At 44.4% G+C, this 27921-nt stretch overlaps 1 pseudogene; it reads left to right on the top strand.

Annotated features, from left to right (window-relative positions):
* Window positions 1-27921, top strand: LOC139786611 (uncharacterized; annotated as a pseudogene).

Below are 27921 nucleotides of genomic sequence, written 5' to 3'. Positions count from 1 at the left end.
ATGGACTGCAGCAGCCCTCCCTGGCAAACAAACGCATGCGTCGACAGCTTCGCAGGAAGGATATTTTGCTGAAGTAAGGCAAAGAATTTTTGAAGGTATCCCTTTGCCGTGTTCTGCAAATCGATTTTTGAAAGAGCACATTGATGACTTGCATTCTGGCACTAGTAGTAGTAGTAGTAGATAAGTTATTGTATATCCCGTAGGGTTTACAAGGCGTTTTTGTGAGGAACGTACCCAAACCTCTTACACAAACTCCCCTTCGCGCCCTGGCCTTATGCGACCTTACAATTTGCCTAAATTCCCTTTCCCTCCCCCTCTTCCTTCCCCCCTCTGTTTGTCTTCCTCCGCTTCCTCCGGTTCTACGTCCGTCTGCTTCCATCCTTCCTGTCTCGGCTCCTCCCTGTTCTCGTCCGGATCCCTCAGAAGCTCCTCCGCCTTCACCTACAGCCCTTCCGCATATTGCTCTCCTCTCCTTTATTCTACTTTCCTCTCCCTCTTCCTTCCCTTGTCTGTCTCTTCCTTCTCCCTTTCTCTCATCCCCTAATCCTTCTCCTTACTCCTCCGACTCCCCTTTCCCTTCCATTCTTTCCCTCTCTATTTCCATCATCCATTCCTCTCCTCCCCCTTCCTCACCCAAAACCCAACCCACCGCTTCCTGACAACTTCCTCCTCCTGATTTCCACCTTTTACATTCCTCCCACACATGCTCCCACGTTTCTTCCCTATATTCACACATCCTACATTTCTTCCTCTCTTCCCCCTCCCAGTACCTGCTCTCTCTCATCTCACTCCCTAACCTAAACCTCGCCACCCTTCTCCATCTGCTCTCTCCCCATCCCTTCTTCAGATATCCTGGATACCCTCTCCCTTTATTACCTTGTACCACCTATTATAATCCGATTTCTCCATCTTCTCCCATCTCTCTTTCCTTTGCGTCTCCTTGTCTCCTCCAACTAGCTTGCGGTGCCAACCGTCTCCCTCTTCTCTCAACCTTTCAAGCTCTTTTAACCCCACTCCTCTTTCTTCAAAGAACCCTTCTCTCTCCCGTTCCCAGCTCGATCCTGCTCTCCCTTCCTTCTCCCTTCCCTTCACATCCTTCTCATCCTTTAACTTCCTCATTACCCTCTTCATTTCTCCCAAACTTATCTCCCCCTCCTCCTCTCCCTCCTTTTTCTCCCTCACCCCTTCCTTCCCCATCCTCACCCTCCCCTCCACTCCTCCTAGCAATTTCATAAAGTGCTCTTTCCATTCTCCCTCCTCTATTCCTTCCTCAATCCCCTCCTTTTTCTTCTCTCTTTATTTACTATCTCCCAAACCTCCGACTCCCTCCTTGCCTCCTCCGCTTTTCTCTCCCATCTCAAATTCTCTTCTTCCTTCTTCCTCTTACATAGCTCCTTAAACTCCTTCCTTTTTTCCTTGAATGCCCTGTCTTCTCCTCTTTCCTTTCTCCATTCCCTCAATTTCTTTCTCGCCTCTTTCTTCGCTTCTCCACATTCTTTATCCCACTATCCCACCTTCTCCTTCTTGCTCCCCTTCAACTCTTCCTCTACCCCTTTTAACGCCTCTACTATTCTTGATTTCATTACCTCCCAATCTCTATTTAATTCTTCCCCCCTTTCCTCCACTTTCCCTATTTTTTCCATGAAAACCTTTACTCCTTCCTCGTTCCAGACCTCATTCTGGCACTAATGAGGTAGCAGCAAAATTAAAGCATTTTAATCACAATCACAGGCAGCCGGTACCATCTCCACATACACCAAAGAAAGAATCAGCCTCGCAAAAACCTATTCGAGCTCCAAGTTCATCTGATAAAGAATCGGAATCCCCGCGAAAAGCTGTTCCAGTTTCATGTTCATTTGACGAAGAATTAGGATTCTTGTCGCAAGAACCCATATCAGATTCATGTTTACTCGACAATGGATTAGGAATCTCCTTGCAAGATTCCACTCCAACTGCATGTGCAGCTAACGGAGAATTAAAACTCACTTTGAAAAAATCACCATGTTCAGTAGATCAACATTTAGAGTTCTATTCTCAAATACCTGTATTATCTCGATGTTCAGCAGATATTGAGTCAGCGTCTTCAGAACAAAAATCGGCATTAGATCCACGTTCAGCAGACGAAGGATTAAAATCCTCATTGCAACAGCAGTAGGTAAACTATGACAGTTCTAAATGAAATGTGGGCGAGGGGGGGTGAGGGGCGGGGGGTATACCGCGGGGGGAGTACCGCGGGGGGGGGTTACCGCGTTTTCGGGCGCCGCGAGAAGGGGGAGGGGGAAACCGCGTTGTTTGCCGCGTTGCGGGCGGGAGAGGGGGGAACCGCGTTTCCGGCGCCGCGGGGGAGGGGTCCGCGGGGTGAGGGGACCCGCGTTCGCGTTTTCGGGCGCCGCGGGAGAGGGGTCCGCGGGGTGAGGGGACCCGCGTTCGCGTTTTCGCCGCGCCGCGGGATGAGGGGCGATCGCGTTCGCGTTTTCGCCGCGCCGCGGGGAGGGGTGACCGCGTTTTCGCCGCGCCGCGGAGTCCGCGTGCAACGGCCGCGTCGGTCCGCGTGACGTCACACGGCACGCTCCCGCTCGCGTTATCTCCCCCTCGTAGATGTTCTCTCGCGCCCCCGTCCCCCGTTCGCGCGCGTCTTCACGGTCGCGCGCGATCTCTCTCCCCCTCGCGCACGGTCTTCTCGCTCCCGTCACCCATTATAGTTAGATCATTTTTTATATTATTTTAAGTGATTTATTTATTAGAAATAAGAGGAAGAATATTTAATAATTTATACGAGACAGATGAGAAAACGTTTAATGATCGCGCGACGAATGCGGCACGCGCATTCTTATCGAGAGTTACCGCTCTGCAATTCTAAACCGCTGACGGTGGACAAGGGAACGGTAGACAGAAGGAAAGATAATTTTAGATACAGTGATATGCATTTTAATATACATTTATTTTTCATGTAATGCATCGTGTATAATATTATCTGCAGCATACGCCAACAGTTCGCAATCAATAATCGAATTTTTATCATAAAATTCACGCAAGATTCTAACTGCATTACATTTATCGGCGATACAATTTTGTCGTAAAATGGCTACAAATTGTTTAAATTTTTCACTTACGCCATGAACATTTTGGCATAGTTGAAAATACACATTCTCGACGCAATGTTCTAGTTCGAACAGGAAGAGTACGGTTGATGGTTTCATGTACAAGCTGGTGGCGCACGATGTCAATTTTACAATATCTGCGTCACGTATTTTAACGAGTTCCAGATCTCGAAACGCTAGCGATGATGGCGCCGGTGATTGCACGAATCGTTGAATATCTGCACGTTTTTCGATGAATGTCACCCACGTTGCATGAGGCAGAATTATCCGATTGCCTCGGTTATCGCCAATAAGTATATCCACAGAGGACATAGGTCCCGCGTTGATTCCAACATCCAAAAATTTATATGCTGTCGATGTCAAGGCAAATCTTCTTCCCAAAATACGAGGCGTGTAGCGGGGTTTATCAAAACTGAAAAAATACAATTATGTTTATAAAAGATTTTTTTTGCACAAGTATCGAAAATTAGCGGTACTTACTCATTGTGCTGTTTCTCGCACGTTTCATCCTGAATCGGAACGTAGTAGTTCGCACCGTAAGTGTTCATCGTAACTGGAGGCTGTTTGCGACGTACTCGAACCGTATCAAACTCTTGACTGCGCGCTAGAATCCTCGCAGACCATTTATACGTACAAAAATGCGAATCTTGCAAATAGCGCCAATGTATGGCTGCTGCATGGTGACCACCACCACATATATGTTAAATGTGATATCTTTGTCAAGAACATTCGTGATGAGATCACCTCATCGGTCAATAGCATCAAATATGATTTTTTTTTTTTCAAGAGCATACGTGTCTCGCGATGATTTATCGAACACGTGCAAAACTGCAAATTTTGCAATTTCGCATAAGTCAATGGAGCGTTATTGTTTTCAAGAACATGTCGCGACGTGTCTGGCGATGATTTTATCGAACACGTGCAAAACTGCAAATTTTGCAATTTCGCATAAGTCAATGGAGCGATACCGTTTTCAAGAACATACATGTCTCGCGATGATTTTATCGAACACGTGCAAAACTGCAAATTTTGCAAATAGCGCCGATGTACGGCTGCTGCATTGATACAGATCAAATCACCGAAAGTCAATGGCGCGATATCGTTTTCAAGAACATACGTGTCTCGCAATGATTTCATCGCACACGTGTAAAACTGCAAATCGTAGATTTTTCGGAAGGCGCATCCGTACGGATGCTGAGATGAAATTAGATATGATAAAAAAGCAAACGATGCATCATTAGTAGAATATAGAAGGACGAATCTGGGTGATACGCTCAGTAGTCGAGGACTGGAAGTTGCGAGTGCAACAAATTGTGTCAGAAAGAGGAACATGGAGCAAGAGTTGTTGGAGCAATCCACCCTTTTAAATTCGAGGGAAGACTTTGCCGCGTGGGAGCAACGATGCGACGAGTTTATCGAATGGTTGGAAGAACAAAGCCGAATTAAACGGCCACGATTATCGATCGATCCTAAACAGTCATCGATCGGTCTCAAACAGTCGTTGGTCGCCTGTATCGCACGACTCGAAGGTCTGAAAGACTCGGTACGTCAACGTTTCGTGCATGTGGGTGCAGGATACAGTGCGAGTGAGACAGGACTCAGATGGCGCGAGATAGATACGGCCTTTGAAAGTCGTATACTGACCGGTGTGGTAATAAATTCCAAACACATCGGCCCTCATCAATTTCTCAAAGATGCAAGAGACATTGTACTCGATCGTGTGCGGAACGTCATGTAACGACATGACAATGTAAAAATAAACACAATGTTTAATGGCGAATTTGTTGCGGGCGACAAACGCGCGAATAAAAGTATCGCAACGAGAAACTATGAACTCTTTCGTGAGTCCGATTTGTGTGAGTGGTACAAGCGACACGTCATCGAGCCTACCCTAGCAAAGCTGGAGGAATTCCAGGAACGTGATAGCGGATGGGCGTTGTCGCGTATACTTAATTTGACAGTTAATATAAACAAATATAATCCATTGCACGCGGGGTGTTTTGTGGAAATACCGCGAGAAATTAAATTGAAGAGAGCGGTGATAAACGTGCGATCAATGGGCAATGCATGTTTCGCATGGTCAGTGGTGGCTGCTCTGCATCCAGCCCAAAGAAATGCAGATCTGCAATCGTCGTATCCTCATTACACGTCGGTGCTAAATCTTACAGACATTAAGTTTCCAATGACGTTGGATCAAATTAAACGGTTTGAAGATTACAACATCTCCATCAACGTGTACAGCATCGAGAAAAAAAACAAGGAACTTGCTATCTTGCCAATACGGGTTACTGGTCGAAAGATGGGCAGGCATGTAAATCTGCTGTACGTGCAGGACGACAACGTGGGACATTTTGCATGGATCAAGAACCTGTCCCGCCTCGTGAGCTCGCAATTGAGTAGGCACGATGGTCGGAAATACTTTTGCGATCGGTGAGTATACATCCTAATAAATAATAATTTTTACGTAAAAAATATATTTAAAAAAAATTCCTTATTTACAGATGTTTGCACTATTTCTACACGAGCGAGAAATTGGAAGCCCACACCGTCGACTGTCAGGAGATGAACGACTGCGCGATCAAGTTACCGAGCAATAACGACAAGTGGTTGGCTTTCAAGAATCACGGCAGGAAGGAACGAGTTCCGTTTATCGTATACGCCGACCTTGAATGTACCCTGGAGAAGATGGAAGCGGATCCGGAAACGTCCAGGTACACATATCAACATCATCGCGTGTTTAGCATAGGGTACTACGTGCGTTGCTCGTATGACGACTCGCTATCAATGTATCGTTTTCGTCGCGATAAGGATTGCGTCGCGTGGTTCGCCGAGGAGCTAAGACGTTTAGCTCACGACGTAAAGACAATCTTGTCCACTAATATACCCATGGCGGATTTCACGCGAGACGAGTGGGAAAAGTTTAACAGCGCAACGCACTGTCACGTGTGCGAAAAACCGTTCGAGCCAGACGACGTGCGAGTACGCGATCATTGTCATCTGACCGGTCAGTACAGAGGTCCCGCGCACTCAAACTGTAATCTGAACTACAAAGATTCGCATTGCATTCCCATAGTTTTTCATAATTTATCTGGCTACGACGCGCATTTTATTATAACGGAAATAGCAACAGCGTACGAAGGACATGTAGACTTACTCCCAATCACAAAAGAGAAATACATTTCATTTACGAAAAACGTTAAAAGTACCGAAGATAAAGATAAGAAAACTTGCGTCAAATTGCGATTTATCGATTCGTACAAGTTTCTCACCGCTAGTCTCGACAAATTGGCATCTTATCTCAGCAAGGATAAACTGCGAATATTTCAACGCGAATTTTGTAAAATATACGCAGAAAATTTTGATTTGCTGACACGAAAAGGCGTATTTCCGTATGAGTACATTGACTGCGTCGAAAAGTTGGAGGACTCGTGTTTACCACCGCGCGACTCGTTTTATAGTTCATTGACAGGTGACACCGTATCCGAGAGCGATTACGCGCACGCCGTCAACGTCTGGCAGCGGTTCTCCATTCGAACGCTCGGTGACTACAGCGATTTATATCTCAAAACCGATGTCTTGCTGTTGGCCGATATCTTTGAAAATTTTCGCGATAGCTGCGTCGCGAGTTATGGACTCGATCCGGCATATTATTATACTCTACCAGGTTTTACGTGGGACGCTATGTTGAAGCATACGCGTATCAATTTCGAATTGCTCACCGACATTGACATGGTCATGTTTATCGAACGCGGTATACGCGGCGGTTTGAGTCAATGTTCAAACAGATACGCGCTGGCCAACAACAAGTACATGCAGTCGTACGATCCATCGAAACCGTCGTCATATCTGATGTATTTTGACGTAAACAACTTATACGGCTGGGCAATGTGTCAACCATTGCCTTACGCAGATTTTCAATGGGTCGACGACGTAACCGATTTTAATGTTATGGATGTTGCGGTGGATTCCACGATAGGCTACATTCTCGAAGTCGACTTGGAATATCCGCAACATCTTCACGACGCGCACACTGACCTACCGTTTTGTCCGACGCGCGATAAACCACCCGGTAAGCGGCAGGACAAGCTCCTCGCAACATTATACGATAAGAAACGTTATGTCATACATTATCGCAACCTGCAGCAGTGCACTCGTCACGGTCTCCGTATATCAAAGATTCACCGCATATTGAAATTCGCGCAATCTCCACGGCTTCGCGATTATATAGAACTTAATACGAAATTTAGAACATTGGCCAAAAATGATTTCGAGAAAAATTTATACAAATTGATGAACAACGCTGTGTTTGGCAAAACCATGGAGAATGTGCGCAATCACGTTGACGTGCGACTCGTGACTCATTGGGAGGGTAGATACGGCGCGGAGGCATTGATCGCGAAACCAAATTTTCATAGCCGAAGCGTCTTTTCGGAGAATTTAGTAGCAATAGAAATGCGAAAACTCGAGGTGAAGTTCGACAAACCAATCTACGTGGGTATGTGCATCCTCGATATATCCAAGACATGTTTGTACGAATTTCATCACGAGTACATGTTACCGTTGTATCGCGACAAGTGTAAAGTCACGTACACCGATACGGACAGTCTCATTTATCACATCGAGTGCGAAGATGTGTATGACACCATGAAGCGCCACATTATTAGATTTGACACTAGCGATTACGCGGTCGATAATGCGTACGGTATCCCACTCGCCAATAAAAAAGTTCCGGGCTTAATGAAAGACGAAAATAACGGTGCGATAATGACCGAATTCGTCGGGCTTAGAGCAAAGATGTACGCCTTGCGAGTAGACGGTAAGAAAGATACGAAAAAAGCTAAAGGTGTTAAGAGTAACGTCGTAGCCAGGTCGATAACGTTCGACGATTACACGCGGTGTCTGCGCGACGAAATTGAAATGACGCGACAGCAGACCTGCATAACATCCAAACAGCACGAGGTATACACCGTGTCCGAAACGAAAATAGCTCTAAGTCCGTACGATGATAAACGATACATTATACCCGGTTCTACCGAGACGCTGCCATGGGGGCATTATAAAATACCATTGTAAAATACAATTGTAAATACATTTAGATATTGTCACGACTTTTTCACTCCCGGAACGGCCCGGGGCGTGTGCCGGATCAAAAGAGGCAAGGAGAGCGGGATGATAGGCCTCTCCGGGGATTCTCTCGCACCTCCGACACTCCACGAAACGATTCTAATGTTGGGCGCCAGACGCGTAAATTCGCGTCCGCGAAATCGCGAGAAATCAAAAACGAGACGCGAAACGAATAAGTCGGTGTGCGAGGGAATGGCTAGCTCGACCTAATAGCAGGGCGGGGTTGATGAAGGGCAGCGCAGCATTCGGCGGGGTGACGCCTAATAACGAATGTCGTAACTCAAGCCATTAACATTTAAAGAATAACATTTATTCTGTAGAAAACGTTCGTAACTCAGTGAGTGCCACTGGGGCTTTCAAAACAAAAGCAAGTAACAGGTGATAGATAACGCGGGCGTCAAATTTTTAACAACCAAATATAATAACGCGGACGCCAGAAATAAACGGAAAATTACGTTAACTCAGTAGACGCGCCGAAGGCGCAGCAAGAGAACGTGTGAGGAAAACTAAACTTACAAAATCATCGAGATCACGTAATTTCACAGCTAATAATAGTAGAAAAGTTCGCGGACAACTAACATAGAATATCGGTACAAATTACGACTGACTATGACATAACGGAGATAAACGCGAAATAATAGCGCGAAATACCGCGAAATGATAATGCGCCACGCTTGGAGCGCGTGAACGCAAGTTCCCAAACCCGTGCAGGGATTCTGTCGCCAAATATCTCAAACTAACGCAAAGAGTAATCTTAAACTAACGCACAGAATAATCTTAAACTAACGCAACGAACGCGACGCGAGTAACGTCCCAACGTAAGAAGGAACGAACGCAACATGTGATATCGCCAGGGATATCCTCACGCGAAGAATAAGGCGCCGGGGCGCTCGACGAAATGCGAAATACTAAACTAACGCGAGAAAATATACGGAATTACCGCGAGCAATATTATAACTAACGCGAAATGACCGAGTCATCCTAACGCAAGAACTGAGATTACGCCAGTGATTCTGATCGAACGCAACACACGCGATCGTCAGCGATCGTCCAACGCGAAAATAATCTTAAGGCCAACCACATTCTACCGCGAATAATATCTCAGCCGATATCGCGAGGATAGTCTAAGTGACGCAATTACACCAACGCGAATATCCCTCTGACGCCATTGATTACGCGTACAGCCTCTAAGGTTCGACCGGGCGAAATACTACGCCTAACGAGACACGCGGTCGTGGACGTGAAGGGCGCGAGAAATTGCGTATTCGCTACCGCACGTCGTCATCGACGCGTTACCGCGATCTCCAGAGGTTCGTATTTTTCGATCGCGATCCCACGGCCACGAGACCATTCCGGTGCCCCTCGCTCTCGCTATCGATCGCTAAATACGCCCTGTCGGCGAATACGCTAGTTATCGCGAATTTTCCCGAGCGAGAGCGCGACCCGGGGAGCGGTGTCGTGGCTTTACATCAAACGTTACCGAGGCAACCTCACCGTAGGCAGATTCTCTCCCGAGGGTCCTCGCCGTCGTCCCAAGGGTCGAAAGGGGTAGCAGCCGGACGTCGTACTCGGCTCCGGGATGCGACTTAACGTGATACCGCGACTTGACTTTCGACGTGCGTCGATCACCGAGGACGATTTACGAATGCTCCCGAAATTTCGCTCGATGGCGGAATCGATAGCGCACCCCACCCCGGGCGTACGCGGCCCCGCGACGTTGGAGCGCGGACCAATGAGGGGTGAGCTTGCAGGCTCGCGGCGGATTCGTGCGTAGGGCCGTGAATTACGGCTTTCCGCAGGGCGCTAAACGGCCCTTCGCTCGCGCGGCAAATTTTCCGGGATTCTTCCCGGCGGCGGACGGGACGTGTCTGCCTCCGTGTTCCTTCCCGCACCGGTTCGGGAATGGTGGCCATCCATCCCGGAATCCGGTCAGCAGGGTGAGGAGGACAGATGGGCTGATTTTTGCCCCGGCGTCCCGGGGCCTTGCCATTATGGGTCCGCCCGCCGCTGTGTCACGCGCCGCGCGCGTGTTCCTGCGCTCCGTCGCTTTCGGCGGCCCGCGGGTCGCCTCGATCCGCTTTCGGTCGTCCGAGCTCTCGCCGTTATCCTTCTCGTCGACTCCGCGTCCGCTTCCTCTGTATCCTCTCAGGAACTCCAGTCTCAGCTCGGTGAGGCGCCACGCAATAATACAAAATAAAAGGGATCAGTATATCGTAACGCAATGACTAATATGTCCCTGGAGATCTCGCATCGATTCGTTGAACCGTCCTCGGGCGTGAAAAGGTCGCGAAACCCGCGCCTTGTGACGGCGGCGGGGCGCTGCAACGCTGCAGCGAAACTGCAACGTCACAATATGTATAAAAATAAATGACTCATTTGTATGTATAATATGTTTTTATATTGTAATAAATTTTTACAATACATTATTCTTGTGTATCCATGAATTGTGTGAATTATCAAATCCTAACCACTTTACATAAACCTCATCCCTCCTTTTGCGCAAAACTTTTTCAACGAGATACACGTCGGGATTAGCAACGCGATGTAACTCATATTCGTATTCGTAACTCGTATTCGTAGAAGTCGCCGGCGACGGGTTTTCCGCAGGAATCTTCCAACAGATACGTCACGGGATTAGTTTTCTGCACTTTGACGATTCTAAACACCTCCGTGGTCCAATTTGGCGTGTATCCTTTCTCGAAGATTGTCTTGAATTTACTCACGCGTACCGAGTCGCCCACTTTGAATCGCGCGGGAGCAGCGATCTTTACGTGGCTGTACACCGTTTTTAGGAGCTTGTCGGCGATCGCGGGGGTAACATCGATGGGTCGCATGCCGATAGTTCGATGCTTTCGCGCGTTGTAATCCGATACGAGACCCGGCAGCGAGTCGATCCATTTGTAATTTCCGTTGAGCGTAAACATTTTCCACATATCGTTCTTGAGCGTGCGATTGAATCGTTCGACGACCGATGCCTTCATTACGGAATAGGTCGAATAGTGATTGATATTATGTTTCTTCAAGAGTTTCTGCACGTTTGCGTTGTAAAATTCTTTGCCCTTGTCAGTCTGCAGATTTTTCGGACATCTTCCGCCGTCTCGAATTATTTTCGCTATCGCCGTAGTAACCTCGGTTCCGCTCTTGGCCTTGAGCGGTACGGCCCATGCGTGCTTGCTCAGCACGTCGATAACGGTGAGTATGTAGTAGTAGCCTCTGTTGAATCGCGTGTATGGACGCATCTCGACCACATCCGCCTGCCACAGGTCATCGTATCCGCGCACTATGACGCGTCTTCGCGAAAAATTTTTTCTAGCAGGAGCGTATAATTCTTCCACCAGCCTCCGTTTCTCAGTTGATTGCTTCTTACTAGCCATGACGCTGACGCGCAACTGACGCAGAGATCAGATGTACGTTTTTATCTATTCGCGATGATTCGCAATTACATCTTGAATCATCTTTTGAAGTTCGTTTAGGGTAATTTGCACGTTATTCTGGAATGCGGCCATCTTTCTCTCGATTTCATCCTGCTGATCTTTCAAAATTTGCACGCTCTGCTGCACGTAACGTTTATTGGCTGCATCGCTATCATCTACAGGCGGCGCTATCCGTCGAATCTTGCGCGATTTCGCGTCAAAGTCGGTGGCGACCATGCAAAGAGCGTTATCGCGCACGTAATTTCTGATTAATCCGCTCCATTGATAGTACGGTTCCGCACCGCCTCTTCCGAGCGATATACCAAACTTGTTGATCGGCATTTCGATGTTGATTGAATGACTCGCCGACGCGCGGTTTAATTTATAATAAGTCCAGCCTCGCGAAGTTCCTCGATAATCGACAGGATCTCGTTATCGTGACCGGTGTGACCCGCTAGGCGCGAAGCTTCGAGCAATCGGAGACGATCTACAAGCTCGTTGGGATCGTCCCAATGAACATAGTCGATCTTGTTGTCGTTTAATGTCATGGCACGCGGTATACCTTTTCCAGCTTTTTTACCCGAAATCGACGATGCAATTATATGGTCGATCTTGTTGCCGTTTAATGTCATGGCACGCGGTATACCTTTTCCAGCTTTTTTACCCGAAATCAACGGTGCGATTATTTGTGTGTACTTGTATCCCCTGTTGCCATTTATTTGAGCGTGAGCATCATAATTGCGTTTATGAGCACTCGTCGTCAACAAAATGCTCTTGTATGTTTGCATATCGTCCTCCGTGTAGATATCGTCATTGGGAAATTTCTTAAAGATCAACTCGTAAAGACCGCGTGTGCCAGCGTATCGTATGCCGTCGATAATTATGTTGTCCGCGTTGTTCACGTCAAAACGTTTATTACCGAGCATCATTCCATCGTTGCTGAAATAAACGCCGTACATGGTGTCTATACCGCTTTCTTGATCGCCGCTCAGAACTGCCCCGACGTACTTTTGGCCCAATAGACCCAAGAGATCTCGCAACGTTTCTCGACCCTCAGATGTTTGCAACTGCTGTCGAACGGACGTCACGAGTGAGTCATCCGTGGTTTCGAAAACATCTTCGTTTGCGAGTGATTCGAGCATTGTGGGTTGCATGGAAGGCGCAGAGGTTATCGGTGGTTCATTCAATGGACCTGTCAATCGTTTCGATTTATGCGGTTGTAAAATTTTGGTTATTTCGCTCAAATTAGATGGCACATTTATCGATTGTTTCAACGTAACCGGAGTTGAAGCCATTACAGAGTCGTTAAACGAGGCGTTTGGTCGTTTTCGTTTGAACTTTGGCTCTTCGTCTTCCCACGCCGTTTCATTCTCAATCTTTGACACGTCAGATTCTTTGCCAACGGTGTTTTCGGCAATCTGCCTTAGAGGCTCGATGATGGGCTTAAAGTGTCTCTCCAACGCGATATCTTCCTCCATTTTACCAGTTTTCAAGGCGTGATACTTTTTGCGAATCGAATCGCTCGTTTTCACAATTTGATTTGCTATCCTCTCGCGCTCTCTAATCTCCTCGCTGCTGTCCATGTTGCGATAGCGTTGTTCAATCGGCGCGTCGACAACAACTAACCACGTTTCGGTATCGCAAAGTCGTTAAATCCTTTTCTGTATCGACCATTCGAAATCGCGCTGTCCTTGTCTGGTGATATATGCGGTATCATCTGCGGTCCGTCGAATTGCGGCAAGACAAACGTCTTGATAAGCTTGCTGGAAAGTCCGCACGGTGTACGTTTCGAGAACGTGTATGTGTACTCGAAATCGTTGCAACAGCCGAAATATCGATATTTGGAGAATATACTAACACCGATAGAAGAGATTGGCTACTTTACGTTCTCGAATAACAGCGACGTCATTCCACCAAGCGAGGCGCTCCCGAATTCTATTTTTATCTTTGATGACGTGGCGTGCGACAAGCAGGATACGATAAGAGAATACTTTGCAATGGGCCGGCACGCGGACGTTGACTCCTTCTATCTTTGTCAGACGTATGCAAAGATACCGAAGCATCTTATACGCGATAACGCGAATCTATTGATTTTGTTTAAACCAGGGTTGGCAAAAAACATGTTTTTTTTTATTTTAAACAAAAAACATTGTTTTTTTTGTTTAAAACAATGTTTTATGTTTTATTTGTGTTTTAAACTAAGGTATAAAAAAAACATGTTTTAAACAAAAAAACATGTTTTAAACAAGCAAAAAAACACTTGATAGCTTTGATCTATGCAAGAAGATTTAAAATATGTGCGGAGCATCCATAAGTAATAATAATGTCATAGCGTTTTTCATTGGCAGAACTAGTGCGCACTCAGTGCACATTAAAGCCGTTGTACACTGATTTAATCTTTAATATTTAAAGTAAAATGCAAATATTTTGATTGATAAAATACCCAATACATATTTTACCAAATAGTACAATAAAGTATAGAGGCTTTCGTGACTTAACCCGTTTATATTAAACATACACTTTACGTTGATTTGTGTACGACGGCTTTAATGTGCACTGAGTGCGCACCAGTTCTGCCAAAGAAAAACGCTATCAGGCATTTAAATTTTTCGCTAGCGTAACATTAAACTGTAAATATATAAATAACGTTGCCAAAATTTAAAAAATTGAAAACGCTAACGGCGGAGGCTGTGAGAAATAAGGCGCGCCGTTAAGCCCGGTCTACATAGGCCGCAGTTCGCAAAACGCAAGACACACGCACAGTCTACATGTCAATCTAACCTCTCTGTGTATAGAGAGATAAAACAGGCTGCTGTTTGGAAAGAAATAAGAGAAGACCAGAGATCGAAGAAAAAAAGCAGATGGTGGGATAGTGAATGTGTAAGACTAAGGAGAGAAGCACGAGAGAAACTAGTTAAATGGAGGAAGGGAGAAGTAGATAAAAAGAGGTACATTCTAAAGAAAAAAGAATATGAGGAGAAAATAAAAGAGAAGAAAGAGATAGAAAGGGAGAGAGTTATAAAAGAGGCGAGAGAAGCAACTAGCGAGAAGGAAGTATGGAGATTTATAAACAGAGAAAGGAAGGGTAGAAAAGAGGTTTGCGAAGAAATAACGGAGGAGCAATGGAATAAACACTTCATGGAGCTATTGGAAGGAGTAACTGTGAAACCGCGTGAAAAAGACAGGAAGGGAGAGGAAAGAATGGGTAGCAAAGAGGAGCAGGAAGGAATAAGAAGAGAGGAAGTGGAAGAAGTAATTAAAGAAATGAAAGAAAAGAAAGCAGCAGGTACGGATGGATTGCCAAATGAGGTATGGATATATGGAGGAGAGAGATTGAAGGAAAAAATATGGGAGGTATGTGATACAGCGTGGAGGACAGAAGAAATAGCAGAAGACTGGAAAGAAGGTATAATACTACCAATAGTAAAGAAAGGAGAAGGAAAAGAAGCACAAGATTACAGAGGGGTGACATTAATGAACACAAACTACAAAATATACGCGGCAATTTTGCCGAGAAGATTGGAGAAGGAGGCGGAAGAAAGAAGAATATTACCATAAACACAGGCAGGGTTCAGGAAAGGAAGGGGTACAATGGAGAATATATACGCACTGAATTATGTAATTGGAAAGGTTGTTAGCAAAAAAAGAGGGAAGCTAGTGGCAGCATTTATTGATCTGAAAACAGCATCGACTCCGTGAACAGAGAAAAAATTTGGGAGGTACTGAAAAGAGAAGGGATTAGTGAACAGCTGAGAACTAGGATAGAAGATCTGTACGAAGAGACAAGAAGCGTGGTAAGAGTGAAAGGAGAAAAGGGATCATGCTTCTGGACGGTCAAAGGAGTCAGACAGGGATGCCCGCCGAGCGCTATGCTCTTTATACTGCTGCTGGCAGACTTAGAGGAAACAATGAGAAGGGGGCAAGATGGAGGCGTGGTAGTAGGGAGAATAAAATTTTGGACGTTAGCATACGCAGACGATGTAGTAGCTATAGCAGAGGACGAAGAGGAGATGAAGAGGATGATGAAAAGACTGGAGAAATATTTCGACAGAAAAAAGCTGAGAGTGAATGTAGGGAAAACAAAGGTAATGAGATTCAGGAAGGGAGGAGGTAACATAAAGAAAATGGAATGGAAATGGAAGGGAGAAGAAATAGAGGAGGTAAAGAAATTCTGCTATCTAGGCTACACATTCCAAAAAAACGGAAGACAGGAGGCGCATATAAACGAAAGAGTAAGGAAAGCTACCATAGCAATGAGACAGGTTTGGGGAATAGGAAAAAGGTTATTTGGAAGAGACTGGATAAGAAGAATTAAGTTATACGATTCGCTGGTAGCAAGCATAGCTTTATATGGAGCAGAAGTGTGGGAATGGAAAGAGAGAGAGAAAATAGAAAGAATGCACGAAAGGTATATAAGGTGGACATTGGGCCTAGACTGGAGCACACCCGGATACATGATAAGGGAGGAAACCAAGAGGGACAGAATGAGAGTAAGTGCTGGTAAAAGGGCGATGAAATACGAGGAAAAACTGGAAAGGGGAGAGGGAAATGAGATTGCAAGAGAATGCTGGAAAGAAATAAAAGGGAATGTCAGGAAGGAAAAGGCAAATTGGGAAGAAGAGAGAAGGAGCTTCTATGAAAAAAGAGGATACGCAACTGAGGAGATAGAAAGGAAAAGAGGAAATGGCTGGAGCAGTATAGAGGAGATAACAAGAAGAGACAAAGACATTCAGAGTCAAGAGAGAGATGAAAGAGTAAGAGAGTCTAGATATAACAGGTGGTACAGGGAGATAGCAGAAATCAGAAGGCCAGAATACCTAGAGAAAAAAGGGAAAGAGAAGTTCATGATCAGGATAGCGAGATTTAGGCTAGGTAATGAGATGAGAGGTGGAAGATATTGGGAATCAATAGAGAAAAGAAGCTGTAGAATATGTGGTGCAGAACCAGAGACATGGGAGCATGTGTTAGAGCGGTGCACAAGAGGAGAGGAGGGGAGAAGCCAGAAGGAATTGGCGAGAAGATCATAAAGATACTGAATAGTAAAAGGAGAGGGAGAGAAATGGATGGCAGAGCTGGAGAGAAGAAGAAGGCAGGCTAATACAGCGGCAAGTTAGTCAGAAAGATTAGAGAATAATACTGATGATTTTTGTTGAAGAGGATAAGCGGAAGGTATTGGATGCAAAGAGAAAGGAAGAGAGCGGATTGAGGGTGAAAATGGACGAGGACAAGTCGGTGGAAACGAGGGTAAGAGAAAGAGAGGAGAAAGAAAGGAGAAAAGAGAGGAGAGGAGAGGAAAGCGGGAGGCCAAAGAGGACCGCGGAGGAAGAAAGAGCGAAAAGGATGGAGGAGAATCTCCTTATGGATACGGACGAGGACGAAGCAGATAGGAAGAAAAAAGAATAGGAGAAATTTAGGATGGAAAGGAGAGATGAAGGGAGATAAAGAAAGAAGCATTAAGGGAGAGGAAGGGGAGAAGGAGGTAAGATTGTAAGAATGTAAGAATAATCTTTAATACAGTTATTTGCAGAGTGAACGTAGAATAAGAAAGAAGGAAGGCGTCGAACAAGAGGAGGGAGAGAGCCGGAAAGAAAAGGGAAGAGCAGTGACAGAAAGGAGGAAGTCAGAGGTGTGCGGAATTAAAGGAAACTGAAAGAGATGACCAGAAGGGTGCCGGATGGAAGACAAAGGGAAGGGAAATGAGATGTGAGGTCGCTCAATGACCAGGTCGGGGAAAGAAGAAATAAGAAAAATTATATTATAGATATAAAATGTATATGATTAGTGATTGAATGTATAATGTATATGATTTTATTATATAGCAGAAATTGTAAAGGTTTTTGGGAACGTTTTTACTGAAAAAAACGCCTTTCCAACCCCGGAAGGGGAGTGAAATAAAGATTAATTGAATATATTAAATATCAATAACTACAACTACGAACTACTGACCTGCTACCTGCTATACACTATTACTTTAAAATGCTAAAATGTACCTGCTATATACTATTATTTTAAACTGCTAAAATGTAAAGTCATTCAATATCTACTAAGTTAAGTAGTCTTTATTGTGATGACTGTTATTTAATATCTAAAAATAAATATTCTGCTAAAATAATAGAATAATACCCATCTTATTATTTTTAATTTTTATTTTAGTATATATATTTTTATATTTATATGCTACATAAATAATATAGATAAAAAACTAAATAAAAGTTTAGTTTTTGTTTTTTTTGCAATTTTTTCTAAATAATCACATGTTTTTAATTGCAGTGTTTTAAACAGTTCTAAACAGTAGTTTAAAACTGTTTAAAACAAAAATGTTTAAAACAGTGTCCACTGTTTTAAATCAGTTTTAATCAGACAGTTTTAAACAAATTGTTTAAAACATGCCATTCCTGGTTTAAACAGGATGGTACCAATCTGAAACACATATTCAACGATCACGTAAACACAGATATGTCATACGATGATTTCAGTAAATTGTGTCACACATGTTGGCAACAAAAGTATGGATTCGTGGTGATACGAATCCATACTTTTGTTGCCAACATGTGTGACACAATTTACTGAAATCATCGTATGACATATCTGTGTTTACGTGATCGTTGAATATGTGTTTCAGATTGGTACCATCCTGTTTAAACAGAATCAATAGATTCGCGTTGTCGCGTATAAGATGCTTCGGTATCTTTGCATACGTCTGACAAAGATAGAAGGAGTCAACGTCCGCATGCCGGCCCATTGCAAAGTATTCTCTTATCGTATCCTGCTTGTCGCACGCCACGTCATCAAAGATAAAAATAGAATTCGGGAGCGCCTCGCTCGGTGGAATGACGTCGCTGTTATTCGAGATCGTAAAGTAGCCAATCTCTTCTATCGGTGTTAGTATATTCTCCAAATATCGATATTTTGGCTGTTGCAACGATTTCGAGTACACATACACGTTCTCGAAACGTACACCGTGCGGACTTTCCAGCAAGCTTATCAAGACGTTTGTCTTGCCGCAATTCGACGGACCGCAGATGATACCGCGTATAGAAATCGGTAGCATGTCTCCATGTTTGCGTACCTCTTTCGTTAACTGTATCCTATCGTCAAAGTTTGTCACTTTGATCGTCCGCGATTGTCGTACGAACCGCATTTTACCTCCCCTCCACAACGAATGAAAAACAATATCGAGAAAGCTGGCCTATTTATAGAGGCGCGTAGAGCTGAGATGCTCAGTCTTTAAAATGTTTTTGCTCGTGTCGGATAACAGCGATATTTACGATTTAACCGTCGAGCAGTTAAAGTATATACCAAAGGTCATTCTACTACGACAGTTTTATAATCATATAGATTATTTGTGCGATAAGCTTCCCGAACATATCAAGGCAGATTCGGAGGTTCAACAATACCGTCGCTGTTTAATACATTATAATTTGCCGTGTCAGCAAACGCACATCGACGGTCCGCCGCCGTTGATAAAAAACTGCGGCGAATGCCGCCGAAGATAGGTCGAGGTCTGTTGAATCGCGCGATAAACGCGCTTCCGATTGAATTACACATTCCCGGCTATCAATTTTGCGGTCCGGGAACTCATTTAGAAACACGATTGGCAAGAGGTGATCGGGGTATTAATCCATTGGACGCAGCGTGTCGCGAGCACGACATAGCCTACTCGCGTAGCAGCGATCTCGCAGAACGACACGCGGCAGACAATATACTCGCCGCGAAAGCGCGAAAACGTGTCACCGCGAACGATTCGACTCTCGGAGAGAGAGCTGCAGCTACAGCCGTCTGGGCGGCCATGAAGGCTAAAACGAAACTCGGCATGGGTTTGAAAACGAAGAAAAAGAAGAAAAACAAGCGAATACTTTCGGTAGCGAAACGCGGCGGTATCCTACCGATCCTGCCGTTATTAGGGGTTCTCGGCTCGTTGGTCGGCGGAGCGGCGGGAGTCGCAAAGGCCGTGAACGATAACAAAGCCGCGCGGCGTCAGCTGGAAGAGATGCAACGTCACAATCGCGCCATGGAAGGTCACGGACTTTATCTCGCTCCGTACAAACGCGGACGGGGAGTCTCGAGAAAAAAAAACGTCGAAGAGACGCTAAAAATCCCCAAGGGCGTAACTACCAACGTACAACTGCAACAACTGGCAAAACGTATGCGCATTCCATATTTTAGAGGTATTTTCATGCGCGACTCGTTACCGATCGGCGGTGTACGTCGAAACGAAAGCGGTATCGTGAATTTGGATAACACTGAGGGACCGGGTACTCACTGGGTGGCGTATGCGAAGAGGGGAGATCGTGCCATATATTTCGACAATTTTGGCAATCTTCGACCACCGAGAGAATTGGCGCAGTATCTAAAGAACAATGTAGTAGAGTACAATCGCACGCCATATCAGCGATACGATCAGAGCAATTGTGGACAACTGTGTCTGCGTTTTCTACAGTCGGCTGACAATCAATTTAAAGACCGGCGTTACGCTGTTTAATCTCAGTATTCATTCAAACATGTCACTGACATTTACGCTCACCGGCAAGAGCAGCATCCTCGCGGTAAGCTACTTTCCCGCCGTGGATTTGAGCGATGGCGATTACGAGCTCGGTCTGACAGATTTTGAAACCTATCACACGATACCGAATGTAAATTTGTCGAACAATAAATTCTACTATGACGACGACAAGGAGATTACCATTCCCGAAGGATCGTACGAACTGCGTGATATAGACATGTATCTGAAACGCGCTCTTTTATGGGATCAATCCAATAATGTCTCGATAAACGAAGATGAACCGCACCCATTGATTATTATTCGGGCTAATAATACGATGAAGAGCGAGATCAAGTGCGCTTATCGGATAAATTTCACCAAACCGAACAACATTGGATCGCTGCTGGGATTTTCAGCGAATCGCGTGCTGGAGTCGCGACAATGGCACGAATCGGATGTTCCGATAAATATCATCAATGTAAACATCATTCGCATAGAGTGTAACGTGATCGCGGGTGCGTACAGCAACGACAAGTACGTGCACACGATACACGAGTTTTCACCGAGTGTGCCTCCAGGATATAAGATATCGGAAACGCCGGCACAGATCATTTACCTTCCGATCATCGTACGGAGCATTTCGGATTTGACGGTTCGCGTCGTGGATCAGGACGGTCGATTGATTGATTTTCGTGGCGAGAAGATCACCGTTAGACTGCATGTACGAAGACGACAGCGATAACGTGAGATGCTCATACTGAACGAAGCTGAGCAGGTGCAACAGACGAGAAACAAAATTAAAGAGACAATCCGATCGCCAAAGAAGAAACTCACTGCGTCGAACGTTGAATTTCTGAAATCATTGGGTTTCGTCGTACGAAATGGCTAATATCTTAAACATTGGAGGTGAACCGATCTTTGACGACAGCGTCGTCAAGATTGAGACACACACGTACAATCCGTACGCCAACACAACGTTTGGACATAACGATGAGATAAGAATACCCATACAACAGCAGGATTTATACACGTTGCCGTACGAGAGCTTTCTCTACGTTGAAGGAAGATTGACGATAAAGAAAAGGAATAACGAGTCTGAGACAACGCTTGCGAATAATTGCGTGGCGTTCATGTTCGATGAGATTCGATACGAGCTCAACGGTGTGGAGATTGATCGCAATAGAAACGTTGGAATAACCAGTAGGGGAGACCGGGGCCTAACCGTCAGTTTTTTTTCGGTGCCGATTTTTAACAAGAAAATAAATAATTTTAGTTAAATGTGGTATACCACTGTAAAGAGTGAACCTTTAGCTACAAAATTTATATAGGAAATTTTTATCTACGTCGCTTTGTTTAACCGGTATAGAGCAAAAACGACAACGGTGGAAAAATTGAAATCTCAAAAATGCCGGGGTTTAACCGTCACACTGCATTTTCAATACATATACGTACATCTAATCCTGAAAAATGATAGGATACATCTTAATAATTGTTTTTTAAAAGAAAAATATAAAAATTTATTCAAAATTTTTATGCGAAACATTATTAAAAAATAGTTACGAGGGTTCCTCTTTCCGCAGAAGTCACTCGCCTGACTTGTTTCACTCCTCGACGTCCGATGACTCTATTCGGTGTCTGAACGGTTGTAATTCCCGTCTCATCCATATTCCATATGCAGTGAGCCTGGAAATGCCCGAGAATGCCTTGAAAATGCACCCGGACTGCTTACTGACGGATTCACCCCAAACACAAGTTTCAGGTTTGATCGCCCACGAAATATTAGACATCAACGATAATGAAAAAACTACACTGGATTCGTGTTCAGCATGCATTACTCTTTATAATCACGTACCTCGAGATTTGGAGAGCAAATATTATTGCAGATATTACAAAATTTCCACGCGCAGAAAATGTAACTTTCACCTTCCGAAAACACGTTTGCCCTCGTAAAAATCATAACACGGCAGGTAACCTGCCGAAACTCCGTTGGTCACATGGGTACCATAAGCAGCGTTTACAATGTTAATAGCGTGTTCGCACAATATACAGGTTCCGAGATATTTGATTTGACGGTTCAACCCCGGCGACGGTTAGGCCCCGGTCTCCCCTACCATCAAGAACTATGTATCGCTATCGTATAATGATTCTCAACTCATGCGGAATGCTGGATGGGACGTTTCATCGAGCATACCGGAAGGATACTTCAACTTTTGCGTACCGCTCAAGAGGTTGCTGGGTTTTTGCGAGGATTACAAACGCGTGGTTGTTAACGCTCGTCACGAATTAATTTTGATACGAGCGCGCAGCGATAACAATTGCATTGTAGGAAATCCTGCGACGGAGCCGGAAATTGAATTGTTTAAAGTACAGTGGCGAATGCCTCACGTCACATTAAACGAGATCAATAAGCTATCCATGCTACGGGCCTTGGAAAGCGGGCGATATCTTAGTGTTAGTTTCCGTTCGTGGGATCTGTACGAGTACCCCATGTTGCAGAGCACGACCAAGCATTCGTGGGCCGTCAAAACGGCGACTCAGCTGGAGAAGCCGCGGTACGTTATCTTTGCGCTGCAGACCGGGCGCAAGAATATCATGTCTCAAAATGTTAGTGTATTCGATGACTGTAACTTGACCAACGTGAAACTTTATCTAAACTCTGAATTTTATCCGTACGACGACTTGAATCTGGATTTTGGCAAAAATTGATACGCCGTCCTTTTCGATATGTATGCGCGTTTTCGTAAAGCTTATTACGGATACGATTCCAGTGATACGCTTTGCAGCTTGTATACATTCCTGATGGAAGGACCTTTTGTTGTCATCGATTGCTCGCGACAAAACGAATCTGTCAAGAGCGCCACCGTGGATGTGCGAATAGAATTTGACTGCAAAGAGAATGTACCGGCAAATACTACCGCCTATTGTCTCATGTTGCATGATCGCGTAATCGAATACTGTCCATTGTCGAACGTAGTGCGCAAAATCATGTAAATTGCAATATCAGCGGATATTGCGATATAAGATACACTGATGTGCCGCGATAAGATACAGATTGCTCCGTCGTTTTGTCATGATCGTACCAACGTTTGTCGATCTGCAAGGCTTCACCGTCGGGGTGAAATTTGTCGTAAAGGAGGTGGCGGTTCTGAGAAACGGGACCGTTTTGGCGCATTACATTTTTACATGTCCCATGCCATGGAGTCTCCTCATGAAATCCGACAAATCATGCGCTTCTTGGTTGATTGCAAATCACCATGGACTACGATGGGAGGATGGAAACGTGCCATACAGCATGGCGAAACATTTAATTACATTGGCCGTGCTTGGAGAGGGCGACGAGACGTCGACTCTTGTGTACGTCAAGGGATGCCAGAAACGAGAATGGCTGGTGGATCTACTTGAGAATACAGCGAGAAAAAATCTAAACATTGAGACTTTGGATGCCGATTACGAAGATATCGAATCTTTAAATAATCTAGATGTTACTAATACTATACGATGCGAAAAACATGTTAAGAATTGCGCATTACAAAATGTATTAAAAATATGTAACTGGTGGTCGCGACACCAGAAATAATTATGATTTTTTAAATAAACTATATATGTATATATAAAATGTTTTATTTCCTTTTTCCACATAGTTTGTAGTATAATATAGATGTTTTAGCTGTTCAAAAGCTGTTTTAGCTGTTCAAAAGCTGTTTTTAGTTGTTTGATAGTTGTTTGATAGCTGTTTTTAAAGCTGTTTTAGTTGTTTTTAGTTGTTTGATAGCTGTTTTTAGTTGTTTGATAGTTGTTTGATAGCTGTTTTCAGTTGTTTGATAGCTATTTGATAGCTGTTTTTAGTTGTTTGATAGTTGTTTAATAGCTGTTTTAGTTGTTTGATAGCTGTTTGATAGCTGTTTGATAGTTGTTTTTAAAGATGTTTTAAAGAAGTTTGATAGCTGTTCAATAGCTGTCTTTTTTCTCGCGAGGATTATTTTTGCATAACATAATATGCCAAATTTAAACAATTTGTAGCCATTTTACGCCAAAATTGTATCGCCGATAAATGTAATGCAGTTAGAATCTTGCGTGAATTTTATGATAAAAATTCGATTATTGATTGCGAACTGTTGGCGTATGCTGCAGATAATATTATACACGATGCATTACATGAGAAATAAATGTATATTAAAATGCATATCACTGCATCTAAAATTATCTTTCCTTCTGTCTACCGTTCCCTTGTCCACCGTCAGCGGTTTAGAATTACAGAGCGGTAACTCTCGATAAGAATGCGCGTGCCGCATTCGTCGCGCGATCATTAAACGTTTTCTCATCTGTCTCGTATAAATTATTAAATATTCTTCCTCTTATTTCCAATAAATAAATCACTTAAAATAATATAAAAAATGATCTAACTATAATGGGTGACGGGAGCGAGAAGACCGTGCGCGAGGGGGAGAGAGATGCGCGCGAACGGGGGAGAGGGATCGCGCGCGACCGTGAAGACGCGCGCGAACGGGGGACGGGGGCGCGAGAGAACATCTACGAGGGGGAGATAACGCGAGCGGGAGCGTGCCGTGTGACGTCACGCGGACCGACGCGGCCGTTGCACGCGGACTCCGCGGCGCGGCGAAAACGCGGTCACCCCTCCCCGAGGCGCGGCGAAAACGCGAACGCGGTCGCCCCTCATCCCGCGGCGCGGCGAAAACGCGAACGCGGGTCCCCTCACCCCGCGGACCTCTCCCCCGCGGCGCCGGAAACGCGGTTCCCCCCTCTCTCGCCCGCGGCGCGGCAAACAACGCGGTTCCCCCCTCCCCCTCCTCGCGGCGCCCGAAAACGCGGTAACCCCCCCCCGCGGTATACCCCCCCGACCCCCTCTCCCGCGGTACCCCCGGTGAACGGTGAATATCCCCCGGGGAAAATGATCCCAACAAAAAAATCCCACTCTAAAGATCCCAAAAAATATGTTCCCCGAATAAAATAATCTCAACAACAAAAAAATCCCCCTCTAAAAATCCCGAAAAATATGTTTCCCGAATAAAATAATCCCAACAACAAGAAAATCCCACTCTAAAGAAATCGGTCAAATTCTGCCTTTAAGGGTAAAGCCAGCGAAATTCTATGTTAAGAATAGATTCGGTCGCCGAAATTTACATTTAAATAGCCGAATATTTCCCGGTAACTGAAGGGCAGAAAAACAGAGCTCTATTGTTGGCGATAATGACTCGCTCCTTTGTCTCGGAGACTCGGTGCGCGAGGCATACACCCGTGACAAAGCGAACGACCTATATATCAAAACAGCTGATCGGTGACTGGCCTCGAGTTCAGCGTGACATTCGTCAAAACGAATTACTCGAGACGTCGACAGCTGATTGGATCAGCCGAATTTTCGGCTCGTAACCGGGGGTCCGGAGGAATCGAGAACATTCTGAAGTCGTGGGAATAAATCCCCGGACCCTCGCGCGCGAGCCCGCTAACGACGAAAGAGTTGCAGTCAATGGAGCCACGTTTACAACCGGTGACAGTGATGGTTGACTTCGAACGCGCATTTATTAATGCAATCACTAAAGTGTTTTGTGGCGTTAATGTTAAAGGTTGTTTTTTCCACATGTCACAGGGTATTTGGAAGCACATTCAACAATTCGGACTGCAACCAGCATATGCTCGTAGTGGTGACTACGCGTTGAACCTCAGGATGCTGAGTGCACTCGCATTTGTACCCCCGGACAACGTCGAAGCTGCATACGAGGCATTAATCGCGTCACCATTTTACTCTGATCACGCTGGCGAATGGGAAATGTTGCTCTCTTATTTTGAAACAACTTGGATCGGCACTATTAATCGGCGTAAAGTGAGAAGTGGTGCTCTTTTTCCCGTAGCCCTGTGGAACCATTACGTTACTACTCTAGAAAATGGAGATTGTACCAACCATGGTGGAAGGTACCAACAACATCGTTGAAGGTTGGCACAACGCCTTTAACATTCGTGCCCAAGCGGCTCATGTTACACCATGGAAATTTATCGATTTAATGCGTGATGAGCAAGCTATGACTGAATTAAAGCTTGAACAGATACTTCGAGGCGACGTTGGACCGAAGAAAACTAGAAAATATCGAGATCGTAATAGGCGATTGCTTAATGTCGTGGGCACCTATGGTAAAGGCGACGTTGTTGAATATCTGCGTGGTGTTGCCCATAACTTAGCCTATAAGGATTATTAATTGTTCGGTGCAATGTACCTGATTATATGTAACTTCGTTTCTTGTTATTATATTTAAAAATTGATATCTCGACAGCTGCATTGTAGCGCAATGTGGTTTGCGGAACTCTTCTACTAGATTATTTGTAATGATCACTAATTGTGCGGTGCAATGTATCTGATTATATGTAACTTCGTTTCTTGTTATTATATTTAAAAATTGATATCTCGAAAGCTATAATATAAATAATGTAATATAATGATACACATCTGGGACATATATGCATGGGATGTTGTCGATTCGGGGACCTTTTGCATCTGGGATATTTATGCACGGAATCTTTTGCATCTGGGATATTTATGCACGGGATGTTGTCGATCTGGGGATCTCTTTGGTGGGATCTTTTTGGTGGGATTTTTTGGTTCGGGTGATTTTTTCAGGGATCTTATCGATGCCAACCGGTACCCCCCCCCCCGCGGTATACCCCCCGCCCCTCACTCCACCTCGCCCACATTTCATTTAGAACTGTCATAGTTTACCTACTAACAGCCAAATATAAATATGAATTTTAATTCAATAAGTCTATTGCGCGAGAGGGCTCGCATGGTGAATGACTCTGATTTGAAGAGTGGTGAAGCTTGGAAAGGACTTGTCAATGAGGAGAGCTGTATTGTAGACGTTAATGAAATAAGTCCTGAAAACCAAGAAGAATAAAAAAATATTCAAGATACTTCTCAAATTCTCTCTGAAGTGCTCGGCCTTCAAAGCAGCGACATCGCAAATATTGATCGAAATCTTTTTATTCAGCCAAACAATAATACTCATGGCTTTTCTATAAATTATGAGCAAGACAAACTTTCTACGAAAAAGGATCCACACGCTGAATTGTCAACGCCAAATTCAAAAGAAGTTATTTTCTCGAGTACGCCATTAATAGACCATAATTATTCGAAATTATTATCAGATGAGGAAGAAGTATCGACTGAATTTCCTAAAGGTGACCAACAAAATTTGAATCCAAAATGTAATAAGAACAAACCTGCGAAAGTAGGTTTCTATTTTCAATCATATCCACAAATACGATTTCTCAACGAGAGATTTCATAATGGAGGAAAAAGAGGTTTTTTTTTTTAAGAATGGGCTAAAATTAGGAATCATAAAAGTTGGTAATATTGCTGTGGATCTTCAAAAAACTTGTGGGTTTGATGCCATCATCCATATATTGCAATTTGGTGCACTTTATGATTCTCGATATCATTTTTCTATACAGTCATCGAATAATTGCGCATTAAAATTTGTATGCAAATTTATGAAGATGGGCCCAACTATGGAAATACTTCGTGAACGCATTGTCCTTTTAAATGAATTTTATCCGATTGTAAAAGATCCTGAAGCTCCATCTATCAAACCGCACAAGTTGATTGCTAAAGACTCGATTACTCAGATATGGAAGAATCTCTTTTGTTGTTCCGAACCGACTGAGCCAAGTGCAATTAGATCGTCTGAATGTAATAATCCGGAATGTGTATCGTCATTACCAATGGATGTTGCATACTTTGAAGTAAATCTCAAAATGATAAATACCAAAGGTATTCAAGCCTTACAAGATGCTG

The sequence above is a fragment of the Temnothorax nylanderi genome, unplaced genomic scaffold, assembly GCF_030848795.1.
Source record: "Temnothorax nylanderi isolate EJ_2023f unplaced genomic scaffold, tnyl_v1.0 TNYL_tig1088_pilon, whole genome shotgun sequence".
NCBI classification, from domain to species: Eukaryota; Metazoa; Arthropoda; class Insecta; order Hymenoptera; family Formicidae; genus Temnothorax; species Temnothorax nylanderi.
Note: the sequence above shows the minus strand (reverse complement) of the source record. Positions and strands in the feature narration are given on the sequence as shown.